The following is a 20241-nucleotide window of genomic DNA, read 5'->3' on the forward strand; positions in this document are numbered from 1 at the left end:
ACGGTGAAGAAAGGCCGCTGCGCGGGTGGCGCCTCAGCCAATCAGAGGAGTGGGGGGCGCCGCCCGCGAAGGGCGTGGCTAGCAGCTTGTCACGTGCACAGCAGCCAATCAGAGGAGTGGGGGGGCGCCGCCGGAGCCGGGCAGGACTAAGAGTGATTGACAAGCGCCGCAGCCAATCAGAGGAGTGGGGAGGCCCGTGTAGAAGCGGAACGGAAGCGGGCCGGGACTAAGAGTGACTGACAGGCGTCCCAGCCAATCGGGGTGTGGAGGGGTGCCGCCGAGCCGGGGCGGGACCGTACCGGACCGAGGCGAGGCGAATCATGGCAGGTAATGGGACTCGGCGGAGGCACACGGGGGGGCAATGGCAGCTGTCGGCTCCCCGGGGACCCCATGGAAGCCACTCTGGTCCCTCCGGCTGGCTCCGTCCCCCTCAGGCGGCTTCGGCTCCGCTCGGTTCCCTTCGGGCGGCTTCGCGCTCTTGTGGTGCACTTCGTAGTTTTGGCCACAGGAGGGCGGCAGCTCCCGTTGCTCTGAGCCACCCCTTTGCTTCCCCTCCCGCATCTCCGGCACCTGCAGTACCGAGCTTTGGACACAGGATGGCAGCAGCGAGCAGTGCCCCGAGCTACGCCGTGCCCCCCCCCACCTCCAGCTCCTGCAGTACCGACGCTTAGACACGAGGTGGCAGCACACGCTGCAGAAGCAACGGCCTGAGAGCAACGGCCGCTCCCCTCCCCGTTGACAGCCTCCGGGGACCCCAGCTGCTGAGTGGGGACAGTTTGCAATATTGGGGCTGGGGCAAAGTTGCTCAGGGAACTTTTATTCGAGTCTCTTTCAGACTTTTATTGCTTTGTGGGGATTTATAATCACATTCTTCTCTTTTGCTTTTTATTTTCTTTACGCGTTTTATTTATTTCCTTTTTCATTCATGTTTTTTCCAGCTGTCCTTGTCTTTTATTCTCTTTCAGTAACGTTTTTTAGGCGTCCCATACCTAAAATGAGGTAAGAAATGGGCAAACATGGGTTAGAAAATTAAAAAAATGGTTCAAAACACCTTACAAATGGTCCAAAGTGGAACACAAGTGGCCCAAAATGGATTAAAACAAGCAAGAAATGGGTAAAAATGGGTTAGAAGTGGGCAAAAATGGCTTACAATGCGGGAGATGTGGATAAATTTGGGACAGAAACAGCCACAGACTGGTCAGAAATAGCCCCAAAAAAAGATTAAAGGGGTTAGAAAAGGGAAAGATGGGTTAGAAATTGCCAAAAACGGCTTAAAACTGGTAAGAAATGGGCAAAACTGGGATAGAAATGGCCATGAATTGTTTAGAAATACACTAAAATGGCTTAAATAGGGTAGAAATGGGGAAAAATGGCTTAAACCAGGTTCAGAAATGGGCAAAAATGTGTTTGAAGTGGCAAAAAAATTGGTTAGAAGAAAAAATAGTTTAGAAATGGACAAAATGTCTTAAACCAGGTTAGAATTGGACACATAAGGGTTGCAAATGGCTAAAAATGGGTTTAAATCTAGTTAGAAGTGGCCAAAATTGTGTTAGAAATGGTCAAAAATGGCTTAAAGCTGCTGACAAATGGGAAAAAATGGGTTAGAAAAATAAAAAAGTTGCTTAAACAGAGTGAGAAAAGAGGGAAATTTTAAGAAATGGCTTTAAAAGGGTTAGAAGTCACCAAACACGGGTTAGAAATGGCAGAAAGAATTTAGAAATAGCAAATAAAACAGTTTAGAAGTAGTCATAAATGAGTTAGAAACAGCCATGTTACGGCATCTTCTTGGAATCAGGGGCTAAGTACACACCTCATACATACAGGAGTTAAACCAAGCTAGGAAAGGGCAAGACCAGGCTAGAAATGGGTAGGAAATGGACCAAAATGATTTGGAAACTGCCAGAATGGCTTCAGAAGAATTAGAAATGGGCATCAAGAGGTTAGAAATAGCCTGAAGCAGATTAGAAATAGGCAGGAGCAGCCTAAAACAGGACAGAAATGGCCATAAATACTTAAGTAACCAAAAATAGCTTAAAACTAGTCAGGAATGGGATGAAGTAAAATGGAAATGCCTGTTAATTGTTTAGAATTAGTCTTACTGAGGCTTACCTGAACCTAGCGACCGTTTCTCACTGTGCAGCTTCTCAGACAGCCAACATGCAAGATCCATTCCCTGGGCATGATGCTCCAGCTTCTCAGCTGTTGGGACTCTGCTCTGGGAGGGGCCGTTTCTGCCTGACCTGGATACTGCTGGTTCTCTTTCTCCCTGCCATCTGGGCTTGCTTCTTCCCCGTGCTCTTCTTTATCTATCTCTGCCACGGATTCTGCTGCTTCCTGCTCTCACAGCCAAGCAGTGGAGAAAAGAGAACAGTGAGGGATTTTTTATTGGACAAATCCCATGCAAGCATTTCACAGGAGAGACAATCCCCAACAAAAGTTCTTACCTATGAAACCCAACAGCCGCAGCCACTGCACCATTAGCGAGGGCCTGTGCTTGAGCTGCCTCTGCATCTGGAATAGGAAGCATTTATGAAGAAACCTGATGGCTTTACTGGAGCTAAGCAGTTGTCCAAAGACGGGAGAAAGCAGGAGAGCAACAGCAGCAACTGAAGTCCTTAACAGAAAGGCTGGGATGAGCTGGCCTCCCCGAGGGCTCAGCCCAGCAAGGTCTGTGTGCAGAACAAAAGGAGGGCAATGCACCCTTCCCCCTTCTCATTTCTCCGAGAATCCCAGTCTCCAGATCCTTCAGCACCTTAAAGCTACAGTCAACAGTCTCATTTCCCAACTAAGTACAAGATTAGATCAGAGAAAACAAGCAGGGAACGCCTTGGCTGCTTTAGAAACAGCTATTTCAACCCTGGCCCCTTTCCCTCCCAATGCAGGTACAGTGTGAATTACGGACCTCCAGGTAACCGCCTCCCCCCCCCCCGTGCCTTCACTCCCCTCAGTACCGAGCACCGAGAGGCTTCCCGTGCCGAGCGGCCAGCAGGCAGGAGAGGCCCCTCTGCGCACGCCCAAGGCACGGCCGGGCAGCCGGGCCCGCTCCCCTCCCCGGTAAGCCCGGCCCCGCGGTGGGCTCGGCTCTCACCTGCTGCTGCCGGGACCCGGACCTGGACCCGGACCCTGCCCGCCGCCATGCTGCTCCCGGGGGCTGCGCCTGCCACACCAAAACGGCGCGGAGGGACCGGAGCCGGCGGGCGGCCACCGGACTGCGGACGCATGGAGCGGCACTTGCTACAGCCCGCCGGAAACCGACGGGCACCACGTGACACTGGCCACTTCCAGGGACAGGGAGCACCACGGCTCATGCGCGGAGGCAGGGCTGCAGTACCTAACCTGGACACAAGATGGCAACAGCAAGCGGCGCCCACAGCCGAAACGCCCCCCCCCACCCTCCCAGCCCCCCGATCATTGTCATGTCATCCTTATGGGATCACTGTGGGGGCTGCAAGAGTGTCTGCCGGCTGCTCTGCATCTCTGCCACAGAGCCTTGCTTCAAGCCTCTGCAGATTAGAAATAGGCAAGAGCAGCTTAAAACAGGCCAGAAAAGACCACAAATATTGAAGAAGGAGCCAAAACCAGCTTAAAACTAGTAAGGAATGGGCAGAATAAGATGGAAAAGCCTCTCCATTGTTTACAATTTGCCAAAAGAATCTAAAAAAGGTTTAGAAATGGAGAAGAGTAAGATAAAAAATGACCATACAGGAGTTAAACCAAGCTAGGAAAGGGCAAGACCAGGTTAGAAATGGGTAGCCTGAAGCAGATTAGAAATAGGCAAGAGCAGCTTAAAACAGGACAGAAAAGACCATAAATATCTAAGAGGTAACCAAAACCAGTTTAAAACTAGTAAGGAATGGGTAGAATAAAAATTCTGTCTTAAATTTCTATTCAGATCTGAATGGAAAGTGAACACCTTACTTCATTGTAGGGTGAAATTAATGTGGAATAAACAGTACAGGGGCTATTAGGAACTGCCCATTCAGAATGGTGTGTGCCTTCCTGAGGGTTGTGTTTATGTACCCACTCTTCCAAAGTCTCCCATAGCTGAACAGAATCATAAAGTCTCCAAGAGGATTTACTGAATCACACACAAATGAAGTGGTTGCGTGGTTGTGTCTTCTCATGCACAGAACATTCATTTGATAGAATGTCTCTGGGGCTAGGTGAGGAAGAAGACCAACCAGCTAACAGATGGAACAAAACCCCATCACAACACTGCAATCACACCTCACTCTGTGGGCCCTGTGGATAGAACTAGAATTTTCCATTGCTCTCAGGTGCCTCGTTAAGGCACTGAGGGCATTAGTAAGCCTTAATGACCCTAAACAGCCTCACCTGTGCACCAGACCACACCCAGGAGCCCTATTTAAACCGAGCTCTGTGCCTCAGTTTTCTTTAGAACTCTGTTGGAGGAATGCTGCTCTTCAGCTCTGTCCGTGCCTGTGAAGATTCTTAATCTGGACTTCAGATTGACTGCCCGGCTTGATCTTCTCTATGATTATAGAGCAGCTTGGCCATTGCTGGACCTGATGGTGATTTGTGGACTGGATTGCTGCTTGTTCACAAGCCTGATAGACTCCTGGCTGGACTTGGCTGCTGCTGGACCTTCTCTTCTTGGATACCTTGAAATTGGGCCTAGGCTGGCAGAGGTCTCTTCTCCTGCTGTGGGAGCCCAGAGGTGGCCTGGTCTGCTCTTGTTTCCTGAGGGCCATGGAGATCCCTGCAAGGTTTGTGGGCAGTGTGGAGGACACGGCTTTGAGGGTGAGCCTGTGCTGCGGCACCAGAGGGGCCTCCTGCCAGGGAGCCGGGAGTGCTGTGTGCTCTGCCTCACCAACTGCCTCATCCACAGAGAACAGCTGGGCTTCTCTGGGCCTTTTGCACGGATTCCTTTGCCTTGAGCAAAATATTTGGCTGCTGAGTTATGAACTAACTCTTTAGACCTGTTTGAGGCACTACAGTGAAGAGCTGCAGGTAAAGGCCTGCAGTCTGAGGAGCAAATTATGTTTGTTTTCCAAGTGCCATGAAGTGCTGCCCCAGAAGTACCACTGCAAGGCAAAGTATGTGGGGTTGGTGTGCCCTTTCTCTGCTATATGTGTGATTGGAGTTGGAAATGGCTTTTAATTGCAATGTTTCATATCGAGCTTGTGGGGGTAGTCTTGCTGAGGCTGACACAACTCCCAGTTTGACTGAGTTAACTGGCTAATTGGAGAGACATGGGAAGATGTACATCGAAAGAGAGTAAGAGGCTTCTGAAACAGGAGGTGGAGAAAGAGAACTCCGTTCAAAATCCATTACCAGGAGCTTCAGCCAGCCTCAAGCAGTCATCTGTAATGCAGCTAAACCAAGGTAAGTGTTGAGCCTTACTACTTTTACTGATAAGACTTTACTTTTTAAAGCAGTGTGCTGAACATGTTTAAGCGTTTCTATGTATATTTGCAAACATAACTTCTATTGATGTGTCTCAAATGCATTTGGAAGCTAGTTTGTGTGTTTGTGTGCTCTAGTGCTCCTCAGGGTTGCTACAACTACCAGGTGCTAAAAGCCCTTCAGAATAAGACTAAGCAGGAGCTGCAAGGATATTAAAAGCAAACATTCAGATACTAATCAAACTTCCTACATGTCTCAATAACTGAACAAGTACTATTGTGTGTGCACAGCTACGCAATAGTGCACTTTCTGGGTTTGGCTAGGAAAAGATGTCTTAGCATGGTGTTTGCTCTCTCAGGTAAATTAAAGGCCTGCTAGAGCTGATTGAACCAGTGATGCAGGTGTTGGTCCATCTTATTCAGCCTGGTGAGGTTTCTGTTACTTTGCTTCAGGGCAGTGAGTGAATCATTTTGTCTGGGAGGCTGCAGCTGTGTCTAACCCTGTTTCTATGCTGGTTGGGGAAGGAATGCCTTATGGAAAGGAAGTATACCTGTGTGGTGGTAATGATTACATTGCTGAAGAGATGTTTAAGGCTATACAGCAGTGGTGCTAGATTTAATGCATTGAGACCCTTTGTTATATGTATATGATGTAGTTAAAAAGTATGTCTTGTGATTATTTGTATATGTACAGTTGTATAAAGTTAGTCCTTGTTACAATAGCCTATTTTGTGCTTCTGCATTGGCTCTAGATAACTTGGACCTTCTATCGAATTGATTTTGGCCCAGGTTCACAGGGTTAGTCATAAAACTGAGTTCTTCATAGGACTGGGGCTCCTGAGATATTTTTGAGTCTTTGTGCCCTCTAAGTGAGCATAACCTGCACACAGCATGGTATTCTCAGCTTCTAGAAACAAGTGCTAGAGGATTAGCCTATTAAGTTATGGGGAGAGAGAGGAAAACAGTACCAAGTACTAGCTCTTGTTACATTTGGTTCTAACTGTGCATGTCATTAGAAATTAGAAATAACAAAAAGCTTTTTTTTTTTTTTTTTTTCCCTGCCTAGATGGTCAGAAGCAGAGAGCAATTTTCTTGGATTTAGTACTTGTCAGACTTTTACCCAATTCAGTATTTGATCCTTTCTTAACCCATGGAGGGGAGCTGAGCAGTTTTGTTGGCATTCAGCTTCTGAGCTGCTCTTTTCTTCATCAGGAGAAAACCTTTAAATCACTCACAGACTAATAGAAAATAAACAAACACAGGGTTTAATTTTTATACTTAACTGCTCCACATCTCACTTGAAAAGTTCATGATCATGTTTTAAGAGACTTGCTCATCTCTGGGGGGTGGCCATTTTCCTCCCTGCATGGAGAAGTTCCCTTAGGGTGAAAAGAGGGGAAATTTTAATGGGTTACAGAATGATCTTTCTAAATTCTTGATTACTTTCAATTTTGGGTATGTAATATCTACTGGAGTTCTTAATCAATTGGTGTTTCTAGGTCTTTATTGAAGCTAGAGAGCTGAGTTAGTTTTTTTGTGCGATGTCATGCTAACTGTTGGGTGATGGCTTTTCATAGACATGTTTGAGTCAGCTGTCTGCATAGTGGCTGCCTAGTTTCTCCCATAGGGCAATGCAATGAAGTGTAGTATGTTCTAGAAAGCCTACATGTAGGATGTATGGATTTTGATGGCTGCTGCAGGAGAGGAGTATTTGTTGTTATTGTGGAAATTTGTTGCTGGGTTTTATACTTGCTTGAGTTTGGTGTGTTTTCATCTGGAAAAAGCAGGTTGTATGCTTGGAACAAGAATTTAGCAAAGCTGGAGAGACAGAAGTGCAAATGCTAAATGAAAAAAGCAGAACCTGATGGGTGGTACCTGTTAAATAATGTTCTGTACTGGTGCCAATCAGGGCAGTGTAATGATCAGGGCTTCTATGCATGAGCTTCCTAGGATGTAACATGCTCTATCTGTGCTCTCCTGGCAATATGCTCTACTTTGCTCTTAAAGTCTTCAATTTTTACATGAGTACTTTTTTGACTTTTTTTACCCCATTGAAGTGGATGATTAAATAAAAGCTGTTGTCACTTATCACCAGTCTTAACCTCTCAACACCCTTGTGGTAATAGCACTACTATAAGACTTAATCCTCTTGTTTCATGCCAGCTTCGTGTTGGAGGAGTTACTGTCCCAGAGTCTGTACTCAGTTTATACCAGAGCACAGAGCTCTAAGCTACTAGTAGTAGTCACAGAAACTGAAATCGTGAACACTTCCCAGTGATGCTTAATCAAATCTGTGTTAAGGAAGCTGTGGTAGAAAAATGTTTGAGAGCAAAATTTAACAGTGATGGTTTCTGAGGTGTATGGGTAGGTTTAAGTTTTGGTTACTGTAAAATGAAATACATAAACCCATGTATCTATCAGCCTTTCTATAAGGAGTGTAATTAGATCCTTGCCTAGTTAATTGAAGTACTTGTGTGCCAAAGCTTTGTTGTGAAACTGGGAGAAGGTTCTTCCTGTGTGTCAGGCAGTGGCCTTTAACATGGAACTTGCCATTTTAGTATGGAAATTGGAGGCAGCAATCTTAAATTTGCTTTCAGATGACATTTATGAGCTAAACTCAATCATTTATTTGTGGTAAGCTGACACTGAGAGAACTTGTCTTTAGACTAGAGTGGATACTTGGGAAACTTTTTTTCCATTAGAATACCTCTATTTATCGGATGGGTTTACATGGGGAACCTGGAAAATTGCTTCAGAAGTACAAATCACTGGAATTATGGTCATTTTGTGCATATCTTCTCACTTGAACATCATATCTATAAGATATTGATTATAATAGGGGACCTGGTTATTTATAAATGTATAGCCACATTTTAAGGGATTTTAAGGTTTATTTCTTTCTTGAAGAAGCAAAGAACTTTTATTTTTGTGTAATTTTGCATGTAGCCTGACCTTGGAAGATCAAAAAAGAAGAGGCTGCATGTCAAGAGAAGAGAGAAGAGGTGGCGTGTGTAGCGGCGAGGTGAGGAGTGGCGTCGGGCAGAAGAGGGGGCATGAGAAAGGCACCCTGGGCAAAGGGAATCCCTGTGGGCACAGGGCGAGGTCACGTAAGAGCATGATGGCACCTTTGGGGGGCCCTGAGGAGCGTTGTGTGCTGGGCGACCTCCCTGTAAGCAGGGCTCAGGTCTTTGCTACTCTTGGTTTTGGCCTTTGGCCGTCTTGCTCCTTTGGTTGCCCGGAGAGCGTGGCAACCCTGTAAGGAGGGTGAGAGCCAGCGTCTCCGCACCCGAGGGGGAAATAGAGCTCTCTTGGACCCCCAGGCCACCCTGTAAGCAGGGGAGGGCCATTTCCCTGTCCCTCTCCTCTGCCCCAGCAGCTCTCTGCCTGCTGGTGGCCTACCCAGCCTGACCCCCTGTTGTCAGGGCGTGTCACAGCATCTGGACCTTGGCCTGTTGAAGCTCTCCGGCTTCCATGCAGCCCTGGGCATGGTCTGAGGCTCTCCTCTCTTGCTTGGTGAGTAGGGTGACTCCCCGGACAGTGGCTGCACAGAGACCGTCTCCCTTTTTGGGACGTGTTGGTTTGTGTTTGTCTTGTCCTTGTCTATCAATGTGAGGGAGTGAGTGAGCTTGTCCTTTAGGCACCTGTTAAAATTGCTGCAGCTTAGCTTAAGCCTCCCTGGAAGGAGAGCAGGTCTCTGTGCAGTATCAGGGGCGTCTTCCCTAAGTCCATGAGCGGAGGGATGGTCTGGACTCGCCCCTTCTTTCCAAAGTCGGCGCCAAGCCACTTAGTCGTGGTGCAGGCAATGCGACCTGCCTGTAGTCAGGATCTGGGTCTCTGCCTGCATGGCTGCCTGTGCTGCTGGTGGCCTGGCAGCGTGACCCCCTGTTGTCAGGGCGTGTCACAGTATTTTCCCCTTTGTGCCTGGAAGCCGGAGAGCTTCAATACGCCGTCACCATAATGAGAACAAACCAGACCTTGTCAAGCCCCAGTCCCTTCCCTCTGTACCACTGACCGGGAGCTAGTGAGAATGCATGTACAGTTTAGAGTGAGCTACTGCGTGGGGCTGCAGAGTGGTAATGGAAGGGCTAAAGGCATGAAGCAGATTTGGGATTGGAGCACTGTGTTTCCAGCTTTGACATCAGTTTTCTGTTTTACTTCAGTGCAACTATTTTAGTAATTATTTTTTTTCTTATTAGTTCCTGTCCTTCACCTCTTGGGGAGTTTACTTACTGGATGCACTTCCTGGCCTTGTGTTTGACGCAGCAAAAGAAGATGTGGCACTGCGGACGAGCATACTGAGGAAGCTGCTTCTGGTAAGTAGGTGGAAGTAGAGAGAATAACAGTGCATTCAGCTGGAACTTCAGCACTGAGGCAAGCATGTATCTTGCTGATCTGCTTTGAAAGCTCAGGGCAAAGGCACTACCTTGTCCAGCAGCATAATCACTTCTTTTGAAGTCATTGACTTTTCAGAGGTTTGCTCCATCTGAAGCATTGTCTGCTTTTTTGCACTGCCTTTCTTTGGTATCACAGTGTCCTTGGATAGGTTGCTTCCTTATAAATGTAATGGTGTTTGCTTTGGAACAGTCAGACAAGCTTAGCTCCTGTTGGGCCAAGCTCTTGAATCTTTAAAAGTCAGCTAAGCTGTAAATTGTTCTGCGATTTCCTTGCGATAGTCTGGTTGTGCTGCCGGTCAGCACACAGAAAGAACAGGTCCCTTTTTCAGCTACACTAGCAAGTCTTTTAGCACAGCAGGGAGCTGTGGAGCAGGAGAAAATGAACGTCGGGTTTGGTGTGTGAATAGCTCTTGGGGAATGGGTAGAAGAAAGGGTTGTGTTGGGAGTAAATGTTAGGCTCTGCAAAGCTGAGAAATGTCCAGGTTTTTGCTGCGATACTGAACCTCTTTCTCTTTAGGCTAATCTATTTAGGTTGAATTCATGTGGGTAACTCTGTGCATGTTTAGCAGGTGGATGTAGCTGACTCAAGGGGAAAGCTGAGCAACCTTGGATACTGAGCTCTAATTGGTGAGTCTAGAGGTTACTACTGTTTACAAAGCTAATGTTTATAACTTGTTTGTTCTTGTATTTGTAAAATTGCATTTGTGTATTTTGTAATACTGTATTTGTAAAAACACAGTGGGAAACTATAGCCTTGGCAGAGATCATTCTCTGCACGAAAACATGGGAAATTACAGAAGCATAACAAGACAATTGACCTTGCTTATGCCTGCCAAGAATCTTCTTGTCCAGCAACAAGGCTCAGGGTATTGGGATCGCTCACTGCGTGGCCTTGGCTCTGCAAGAATTGCACGAGTGCGGACTTGTAGAAATGCTTTTTGTTGTGTTAATAAAAAAATGGAGAGGGTGAGGGTGGATGAGAGGGACTATTGATTTTGTACTTGTATGGGTTGTTTCTGTACCCTTATGATGTTTTCCTCCCTGACTGTAACTTGTTAGAATAGTTGCCTTAACTGAAAAAGGAGAGGGTGAGGCTGGATGGGAGGGACTATTGATCTTGTATGGTGCCGCGGCCAGGTGGAGGGGAGAAAACACCGATACGATGTAGGTTCACAAAATGCTCCGTTTATTGATTACAAAGCTGCTCTTAATATACTGTCTTACACGTGATCACGCATTACTTGATTGGCTGCTTCACTTTGCCCACGAGGGATACACGCTCCCCTTTACCTCTCCTGATTGGTTTCACGCCTTCGCTTCAGCTTAGCGTTACATCATGCTTCTGCAATTACTGGCATCCTGTTATTGCATTCCTGTTTTGCTGATCTTGACACTTCTTCTTCTTTTAACCTGGGGTCATAAGTTCACTTTCTCACAGCTTGCTGTAGGCCTCTTCAAGTGCCCATGCTCGACCCCCAACATCTCCCCCTCTTTTTTCAAATAAGGCGTTTGTCATCTGCTGCATGCGTTGCATAATACATTGTAACAGACAAGGTCCAAAAAACAAAATTAACAACATAATCATTATTGGTCCTCCAAACATCATGATTAAACTCCTTAACCAACTACTTATTCCTAACGATTTTTACCAAGAGTCTATAGGATTTGTTTCTACAGTAAGTTCTTTCATATTTTCTTTAAGTTCAAACAAATTCTTGTGAATAGATTCAGAATGATCAGAAAGATTCATACAACACATGCCCAGAAGCATTCTAATGCAAAGGGGATGTGAAGCAGCTGCAGAAGTAAACTGTACAGTGTTAACAGTCAAGGAGTTACACCCCCCCCCTTTTTTTTTTTTTTTTGATCAGACTAAAAGCCATTTATTGCAAAGCTTCAACTCCTTATATACTATTGCTTACACACACCTACAGTAATTTGGCATATCATGATTGGATACTTGTCGTGAAGACCCTTAGTGACTAACATATAATTGGTTAAACACAGGTGTGAGAACTTGACGTCGAATGCTTGCCAACAGTCCACAGTTCTCATAACTCAGTGAATTACAGCTTCTTCTTATCTTGCTTGCTTAGGCTTCCTCGGGCCTCCCATGGCCTTGCTGTATCCCTCAGAGTTATTCAGAGCTCATGTACCAAATATTCATTTTCCTGTGAGAACACTGTCTCCACATCTCCCCCTTTTTAGTTTTACGAAAAGTTTTTGACAATTTATTGTGTCTGCTCTATCACTGCTTGACTTGTGTAATATAACAACCCACTACTCTAGGTAGCATTATTTCAGTAAGATTAGTCTGATTTGAAGTCACTTGAACCTTTATAACATGTGGCATATCAGTGAATCCTACACACCATGTAACAGGTTGGAATAGTTGGGATTTAACAGATATGCTCAGTATACTTTTCCATTACCCGTGGTCACACATAATGGCACAGATATTACAAAGATTTTACAAAGATTTCTACCATTGCTGTTTCTTTATGTGGTTGAGTTCTGCGGCTTGGTATGTTTTGCTGGCAGCCAGTATGGTCCTGTTGATAGCTGTACACAGCTGGGCCTACCCTTTTTCTCCTGGATGGCTCTCTGATAACAGCGGAGGCCATCCCTCACATCAAGGTCTGGCATGACATGTGTCTCCACTGCTCTACGCCTGCTGGGTTGCAGCCAGCAGCGAAGCTAAAGGTTCTTCTTGGTGGCAATCACAGAGGCCAACCCAGTCTTGCCCTTGACTGTGGTAGCAGGCATTTGGTCAATCTCTGTCCTTGCACCTTGTTGTCAATGCAGAGTTTCACCTGCTTAACCCAGTAACAAGTCACTACTACAGCAAAGCACACACAGATTTACATTAGCAGAGTAACTATCACAGAGTGCATCAGCATGTTGAAGATGCTAATGGCAGCGAGGGACTAACCAAAGAAACTTCTTACCAGTGGAGTTCTCCCACCCTCTTAATTTGTTCCATTACTTGCTTTATAACAGTACCATCATCTTAGAATCTTTCTAGCTTTTGCCTTAGTATTTTCTAGCAGCTACTGCAAATTTGCTTTCTTTAACATCTCTTTTACAAGTGACAAATCCATACAATACAACGTATAGTTTCTTATTAGCAACTGGCTAGTAAATACAGGTGGTTTTATACACAAAATCACAACCTCTAATAATAGCTACTTTACAAGCATGCATATTCAAGCTGTTAATTTTCAGTTGCCCTCAAGTGATTTTTTTTGTTGTTGTTTTTTTTTTGTTGTTGTTGGTTTTTTTTTTTCAAAGTTGCTCACCCTGCTTTGCACAGCTAAAACCACCGGCCTATCGGCAACTGCGCTTTTGCATTAACCTTTTCTTGCCCGAAAGGTTAAACTGCTACCTGTTAAAACTTTTACATGAACCTGACAACAAAAAATATACAGAACACTGTCTGCCCTCATCACACACACACACAGACACACACACACACACATATGGGATCCCGCAAGCACACTCCACACAACTACAATATTTGAAACACAAAATCCAGACAATCATTGTTCCCACTACACAGTCCCACATACAGGACGTGGCACAAGGACCCTGTAAAGACTATCAGGAAACCAGCTCCGAGAAGCATCATCACAGTGCAAGGTGGCAGGCTCAACCTTAGCGGGCGTCCCCACAGAGGCTCTGCCTCCCTCACATCGCATGAGGCTTGGGCTTTTTTACTGACCAAAATGCACACTCGTTCCTACACAGGTGGCCAGCCTATGTTGGAGGAAGTTGCCAGCAATATCTATAAAGGTTTCCAAGGGTAGATAGAAACGTGGACATACTTATATTTACCAACTTCTAGTACATGAGTGTCACAGAGAGACTGTATCAAAGGAGTAGTATACGGGGTCCCAACTCCACGGTCTTACACATTCTGCCCGATACCCCTGATAAGAGCATACAAGAGACCATCCCATCTTGGGTGGGAAGCACACACACCATGGGAAACCGTGCAATACATCCACATCCCCCACCCATCTCACTTCTCCCTTTACAGCTACCCATTTATCATGAGGATATGGGGGATATAAATCAGGCTTCTTTTCCGGATGAATAGGCTCCAGGTCAAAAGCACCATCCAGGTCAGCATCGGCATTATCAGGCATCAGAATCTCAGGAGCAGCAACAGCAAACTGATAAACGTGCACAGGCTCCATCTCGGGGTCAATAGGGCTCAGGTCGAAAGGATCGTCTTCATCCCCGTCCTCAGTCTTCGCTGCTGCAGCGGCAACCAGTGGAGGTTCGGGGGGGGGAGGGGGGGGGGGCACGCTGATCTCCATGATCTCATTTTTTTTTTTACTTTAACATCTCTAAAACAGTTCTCCAAATGACTAACAAACTTTTCACAGCATCATTGCCTTTCGTGGCTGCATTCCACAGCTTAACTCCTGCCCCATTCCACAAGGATATCTCAAATCCGGTAGACTCATAAATCTCTGGGTAACGTGTCTTCAACCATTTCAACATTAACTTTAGGTCTGTCTCTTTAAGGGTTGCTCCCTTCACCTTAGGAAGGACTGAAAACATCCATAAATCAGGGGCTTCTTCCTTAGTAATTTTCTCCCAAGTCTCGAGATTAAAAGCTTCACCGACTCCCACAATTCTTCCCCTATCTTACGCCATTGATCTTTGGAGAATAACTGTCCAGTATTTTCTAACAACCCCCTTCGTCGGCACCAAAATAAAAAGTCCACAAGTTCCTGTCGGGGTATCGAGTACCCTGTTTTCTTCGCTACGCATAGCACTCCTTCTGTCGTAGCCTTTTCTATCGCTGATACAGCGAAACCCATCCCGAACCAGACCGCAGTCTGCCTGACTCACCGGTCAGCCGTGGCCACGTAATTTGACCTCTTTTCCTGCCTCTCTCGGGCAGCCTGCCTCTCTCAGGCAGCCGGGATCTCCACCTTCTCTCGTCCACGGTCTCTCTCTCTCCTGGTATCACGTCGGTGTCACCAAAATGCCGCGGCCAGGTGGAGGGGAGAAAACACCGATATGATGTAGGTTCACAAAATGCTCCGTTTATTGATTACAAGGCTGCTCTTAATATACTGTCTTACACACGATCACGCATTACTTGATTGGCTGCTTCACTTTGCCCACGAGGGATACACGCTCCCCTTTACCTCTCCTGATTGGTTTCACACCTTCGCTTCAGCTTAGCGTTACATCATGCTTCTGCAATTACTGGCATCCTGTTATTGCATTCCTGTTTTGCTGATCTTGACACTTCTTCTTCTTTTAACCTGGGGTCATAAGTTCACTTTCTCACAGCTTGCTGTAGGCCTGTTCAAGCGCCCATGCTCGACCCCCAACAGTATGGGTTGTTTCTGTACCACTATGATGTTTTTCTCCCAGGCTATAACTTGTTGTACTTGTTGTCTGAACTGAAAAAGGAGAGGGTGAGGGTGGATGGGACTGGCCATCGATGTTGTACTTGTATGGGTTGTTTCTGTACCCCTATGATGTTTTCCTCCCTGATTATAACTTGTTATAATTGTTGCCTTAAAAAGGGAGAGGGTGAGTGTGGATGGGATGGACTATTGATCTTGTATGGGTTGATTCTGTACCCCTATAATGTTTCCCTCCCTGACTATAACTTGTTATAATTGTTGCCTTAACTGAAAACGGAGTGGCCGGGGGTGGATGGGAGGGACTATTGATCTTGTATGGGTTGTTTTTGTACCTCTATAATGTTTTTCTCCCAGACTTTAACTTGTTGTACTTATTGTCTGAACTGAAAAGGGAGAGGGAGAGGGTGAGGGTGGATGGGACTGGCCATTGATGTTGTACTTGTATGGCTTGTTTCTGTACCCCTATGATGTTTTCCTGCCTGATTATAACTTGTTATAATTGTTGCCTTAAAGAGGGAGAGGGTGAGTGTGGATGGGATGGACTATTCATCTTGTATAGGTTGTTTCTGTACCCCTATGTTTTCCTCCCTGACTGTAACTTGTTATGATTGTTGTGTTAATTGAAAAAGAGGGTGAGGGTGGATGGGATGGACTATTAATCTTGTATGGATTGTTTCTGTACCACTATGATGTTTTTCTCCCTGAATATAACTTGTTGTAATTGTTGTGTTAATTGAAAAAGGAGAGGGTGAGGGTGGATGGGATGGACTATTGATCTTGTACTTGTATTGGTTGTTCCTGTACCCCTATGATTTTTTCCTCCCTGACTGTAACTTGTTGTAATTGTTGCCTTAACTGAAAAAGCAGAGGGTGAGGGTGGATGGGAGGGACTATTGATCTTGTACTTGTATTGGTTGTTTCTGCACCCCTTATGATTTTTTCCTCCCATGACTGTAACTTGTTGTAATTGTTGTGTTAATTGAAAAAGGAGAGGGTGAGGGTGGATGGGATGGACTATTGATCTTGTATGGGTTGTTTCTGTACCCCTATGATGTTTTCCTCCCTGACTGTAACTTGTTATATTTGTTGTGTTAATTGAAAAAGAGGGTGGGGGTGGATGGGATGGACTATTGATCTTGTATGGGTTGTTTCTGTACCCCTATGATGTTTTCCTCCCTGACTGTAACTTGTTATAATTGTTGTGTTAATTGAAAAAGGAGAGGGTGAGGGTGGATGGGATGGAATATTGATCTTGTACTTGTATTGGTTGTTTCTGTACCCCTATGATTTTTTCCTCCCTGACTGTAACTTGTTGTAATTGTTGTGTTAATTGAAAAAGGAGAGGGTGAGGGTGGATGGGATGGACTATTGATCTTGTATGGGTTGTTTCTGTACCCCTATGATGTTTTCCTCCCTGACTGTAACTTGTTATAATTGTTGCCTTATCTGAAAAAGGACAGGATGGGGGTGGATTGGATGGACTATTGATCTTGTATAGGTTGTTTCTGTACCCCTATGATGTTTTCCTCCCTGACTGTAACTTGTTGTAATTGTTGTGTTAATTGAAAAAGGAGAGGTTGAGGGTGGATGGGATGGACTATTGATCTTGTATGGGTTGTTTCTGTACCCCTATGATGTTTTCCTCCCTGACTGTAACTTGTTATAATTGTTGCCTTAACTGAAAAAAGACAGGGTGGGATTGGATTGGATGGACTATTGATCTTGTATGGGTTGTTTCTGTACCCCTATGATGTTTTCCTCCCTGACTGTAACTTGTTGTAATTGTTGTGTTAATTGAAAAAGGAGAGGGTGAGGGTGGATGGGACTTGCCATTGATGTTGTACTTGTATGGGTTGTTTCTGTACCCCTATGATGTTTTCCTCCCTGATTGTAACTTGTTATAATTGTTGCCTTAAAAAGGGAGAGGGTGAGTGTGGATGGGATGGACTATTGATCTTGTATAGGTTGTTTCTGTACCCCTATGATGTTTTCCTCCCTGACTGTAACTTGTTGTAATTGTTGTGTTAATTGAAAAAGGAGAGGGTGAGGGTGGATGGGACTGGCCATTGATGTTGTACTTGTATGGGTTGTTTCTGTACCCCTATGATGTTTTCCTCCCTGACTGTAACTTGTTATAATTGTTGCCTTAACTGAAAAAGGACAGGGTGGGGGTGGATTGGATGGACTATTGATCTTGTATGGGTTGTTTCTGTACCCCTATGATGTTTTCCTCCCTGACTGTAACTTGTTGTAATTGTTGTGTTAATTGAAAAAGGAGAGGGTGAGGGTGGATGGGACTGGCCATTGATGTTGTACTTGTATGGCTTGTTTCTGTACCCCTATGATGTTTTCCTGCCTGATTGTAACTTGTTATAATTGTTGCCTTAAAAAGGGAGAGGGTGAGGGTGGATGGGATGGACTATTAATCTTGTATGGATTGTTTCTGTACCACTATGATGTTTTTCTCCCTGAATATAACTTGTTATAATTGTTGTGTTAATTGAAAAAGGAGAGGGTGAGGGTGGATGGGATGGACTATTGATCTTGTACTTGTATTGGTTGTTCCTGTACCCCTATGATTTTTTCCTCCCTGACTGTAACTTGTTGTAATTGTTGCCTTAACTGAAAAAGCAGAGGGTGGGGGTGGATGGGAGGGACTATTGATCTTGTACTTGTATGGGTTGTTTGTGTACCCCTATGATGTTTTCCTGCCTGATTATAACTTGTTATAATTGTTGCCTTAAAAAGTGAGAGGGTGAGTGTGGATGGGATGGACTATTGATCTTGTGCTTGTATTGGTTGTTTCTGTACCCCAATGATTTTTTCCTCCCTGACTGTAACTTGTTGTAATTGTTGCCTTAACTGAAAAAGCAGAGGGTGAGGGTGGATGGGAGGGACTATTGATCTTGTACTTGTATTGGTTGTTTCTGCACCCCTTATGATTTTTTCCTCCCATGACTGTAACTTGTTGTAATTGTTGTGTTAATTGAAAAAGGAGAGGGTGAGGGTGGATGGGATGGACTATTGATCTTGTATGGGTTGTTTCTGTACCCCTATGATGTTTTCCTCCCTGACTGTAACTTTTTATATTTGTTGTGTTAATTGAAAAAGAGGGTGAGGGTGGATGGGATGGACTATTGATCTTGTACTTGTATTGGTTGTTTCTGTACCCCTATGATTTTTTCCTCCCTGACTGTAACTTGTTGTAATTGTTGTGTTAATTGAAAAAGGAGAGGGTGAGGGTGGATGGCATGGACTATTGATCTTGTATGGGTTGTTTCTCTACCCCTATGATGTTTTCCTCCCTGACTGTAACTTGTTATAATTGTTGCCTTATCTGAAAAAGGACAGGGTGGGATTGGATTGGATGGACTATTGATCTTGTATGGGTTGTTTCTGTACCCCTATGATGTTTTCCTCCCTGACTGTAACTTGTTGTAATTGTTGTGTTAATTGAAAAAGGAGAGGGTGAGGGTGGATGGGACTGGCCATTGATGTTGTACTTGTATGGGTTGTTTCTGTACCCCTATGATGTTTTCCTCCCTGATTGTAACTTGTTATAATTGTTGCCCTAAAAAGGGAGAGGGTGAGTGTGGATGGGATGGACTATTGATCTTGTATGGGTTGTTTCTGTACCCCTATGATGTTTTCCTCCCTGACTGTAACTTGTTGTAATTGTTGTGTTAATTGAAAAAGGAGAGGGTGAGGGTGGATGGGACTGGCCATTGATGTTGTACTTGTATGGGTTGTTTCTGTACCCCTATGATGTTTTCCTCCCTGATTGTAACTTGTTATAATTGTTGCCTTAAAAAGGGAGAGGGTGAGTGTGGATGGGATGGACTATTGATCTTGTATAGGTTGTTTCTGTACCCCTATGATGTTTTCCTCCCTGACTGTAACTTGTTGTATTTGTTGTGTTAATTGAAAAAGGAGAGGGTGAGGGTGGATGGGACTGGCCATTGATGTTGTACTTGTATGGGTTGTTTCTGTACCCCTATGATGTTTTCCTCCCTGATTGTAACTTGTTATAATTGTTGCCTTAAAAAGGGAGAGGGTGAGTGTGGATGGGATGGACTATTGATCTTGTATAGGTTGTTTCTGTACCCCTATGATGTTTTCCTCCCTGAATATAACTTGTTATAATTGTTGCCTTAACTGAAAAAGCAGAGGGTGGGGGGGGATGGGAGGGACTATGTATCTTGTACTTGTATGGGTTGTTTTTGTACCCCTATGATGTTTTGGCAGGTAAGTCAATTTTCCAGGTAAGTCAATTTTCCAGGTAAGTCAATGCTAGATGATAGATGGGTACATGATCCATGGTAGATGATAGATGATGACAGTTGGGTACATGATAGATGGCAGATGATAGATGGCAGTTGAGAGATGGCAGATGAGACATGATAGATGACAGCAAGGCAAGGCAAATTAGGTGCTAGGTAGATCCGTTCCGGGTCGCCGCTAGGGCTAGGGTCGTCACTAGGGTTAGGGTTAGGGTTAGGGTTAGGGTTAGGGTTAGGGTTAGGGTTAGGGTTAGGGTTAGGGTTAGGGGTTAGGGTTAGGGTTAGGGTTAGGGTTAGGGTTAGGGTTAGGGTTAGGGTTAGGGTTAGGGTTAGGGTTAGGGTTAGGGTTAGGGTTAGGGTTAGGGTTAGGGTTAGGGTTAGGGTTAGGGTTAGGGTTAGGGTTAGGGTTAGGGTTAGGGTTAGGGTTAGGGTTAGGGTTAGGGTTAGGGTTAGGGTTAGGGTTAGGGTTAGGGTTAGGGTTAGGGTTAGGGTTAGGGTTAGGGTTAGGGTTAGGGTTAGGGTTAGGGTTAGGGTTAGGGTTAGGGTTAGGGTTAGGGTTAGGGTTAGGGTTAGGGTTAGGGTTAGGGTTAGGGTTAGGGTTAGGGTTAGGGTTAGGGTTAGGGTTAGGGTTAGGGTTAGGGTTAGGGTTAGGGTTAGGGTTAGGGTTAGGGTTAGGGTTAGGGTTAGGGTTAGGGTTAGGGTTAGGGTTAGGGTTAGGGTTAGGGTTAGGGTTAGGGTTAGGGTTAGGGTTAGGGTTAGGGTTAGGGTTAGGGTTAGGGTTAGGGTTAGGGTTAGGGTTAGGGTTAGG

At 45.2% G+C, this 20241-nt stretch overlaps 3 long non-coding RNA genes across 6 annotated transcripts; 1 reads left to right on the plus strand and 2 right to left on the minus strand.

Moving 5' to 3' along the window:
• Positions 1–893: 893 nt before the first annotated feature.
• LOC117438407 (uncharacterized) lies at positions 894–2157 on the minus strand. Its single transcript, XR_004550767.1, has 2 exons — positions 2110–2157; positions 894–989 (listed from the first exon to the last, which is right to left on the minus strand). It is a non-coding gene; the product is annotated as an uncharacterized lncRNA (long non-coding RNA).
• Positions 2158–2288: 131 nt separating this feature from the next.
• On the minus strand, positions 2289–3219 carry LOC117438406 (uncharacterized). Its single transcript, XR_004550766.1, has 3 exons — positions 3089–3219; positions 2445–2511; positions 2289–2334 (listed from the first exon to the last, which is right to left on the minus strand). It is a non-coding gene; the product is annotated as an uncharacterized lncRNA (long non-coding RNA).
• Positions 3220–4711: 1492 nt separating this feature from the next.
• Positions 4712–10553, plus strand: LOC117438404 (uncharacterized). 4 transcript variants are annotated; one of them, XR_004550763.1, is made up of 5 exons: positions 5159–5346; positions 8313–8388; positions 9563–9679; positions 10327–10387; positions 10500–10553. It is a non-coding gene; the product is annotated as an uncharacterized lncRNA (long non-coding RNA). The 4 variants fall into 4 exon arrangements; XR_004550762.1 differs by lacking the exon at positions 10500–10553 and having other exon boundaries at positions 10327–10489; XR_004550765.1 differs by lacking the exons at positions 5159–5346; positions 10500–10553 and adding an exon at positions 7832–8000 and having other exon boundaries at positions 10327–10489.
• The last annotated feature ends 9688 nt before the right edge of the window (positions 10554–20241 follow it).

Source organism: Melopsittacus undulatus, unplaced genomic scaffold, assembly GCF_012275295.1.
Source record: "Melopsittacus undulatus isolate bMelUnd1 unplaced genomic scaffold, bMelUnd1.mat.Z mat_scaffold_243_arrow_ctg1, whole genome shotgun sequence".
Lineage (NCBI taxonomy): Eukaryota > Metazoa > Chordata > Aves > Psittaciformes > Psittaculidae > Melopsittacus > Melopsittacus undulatus.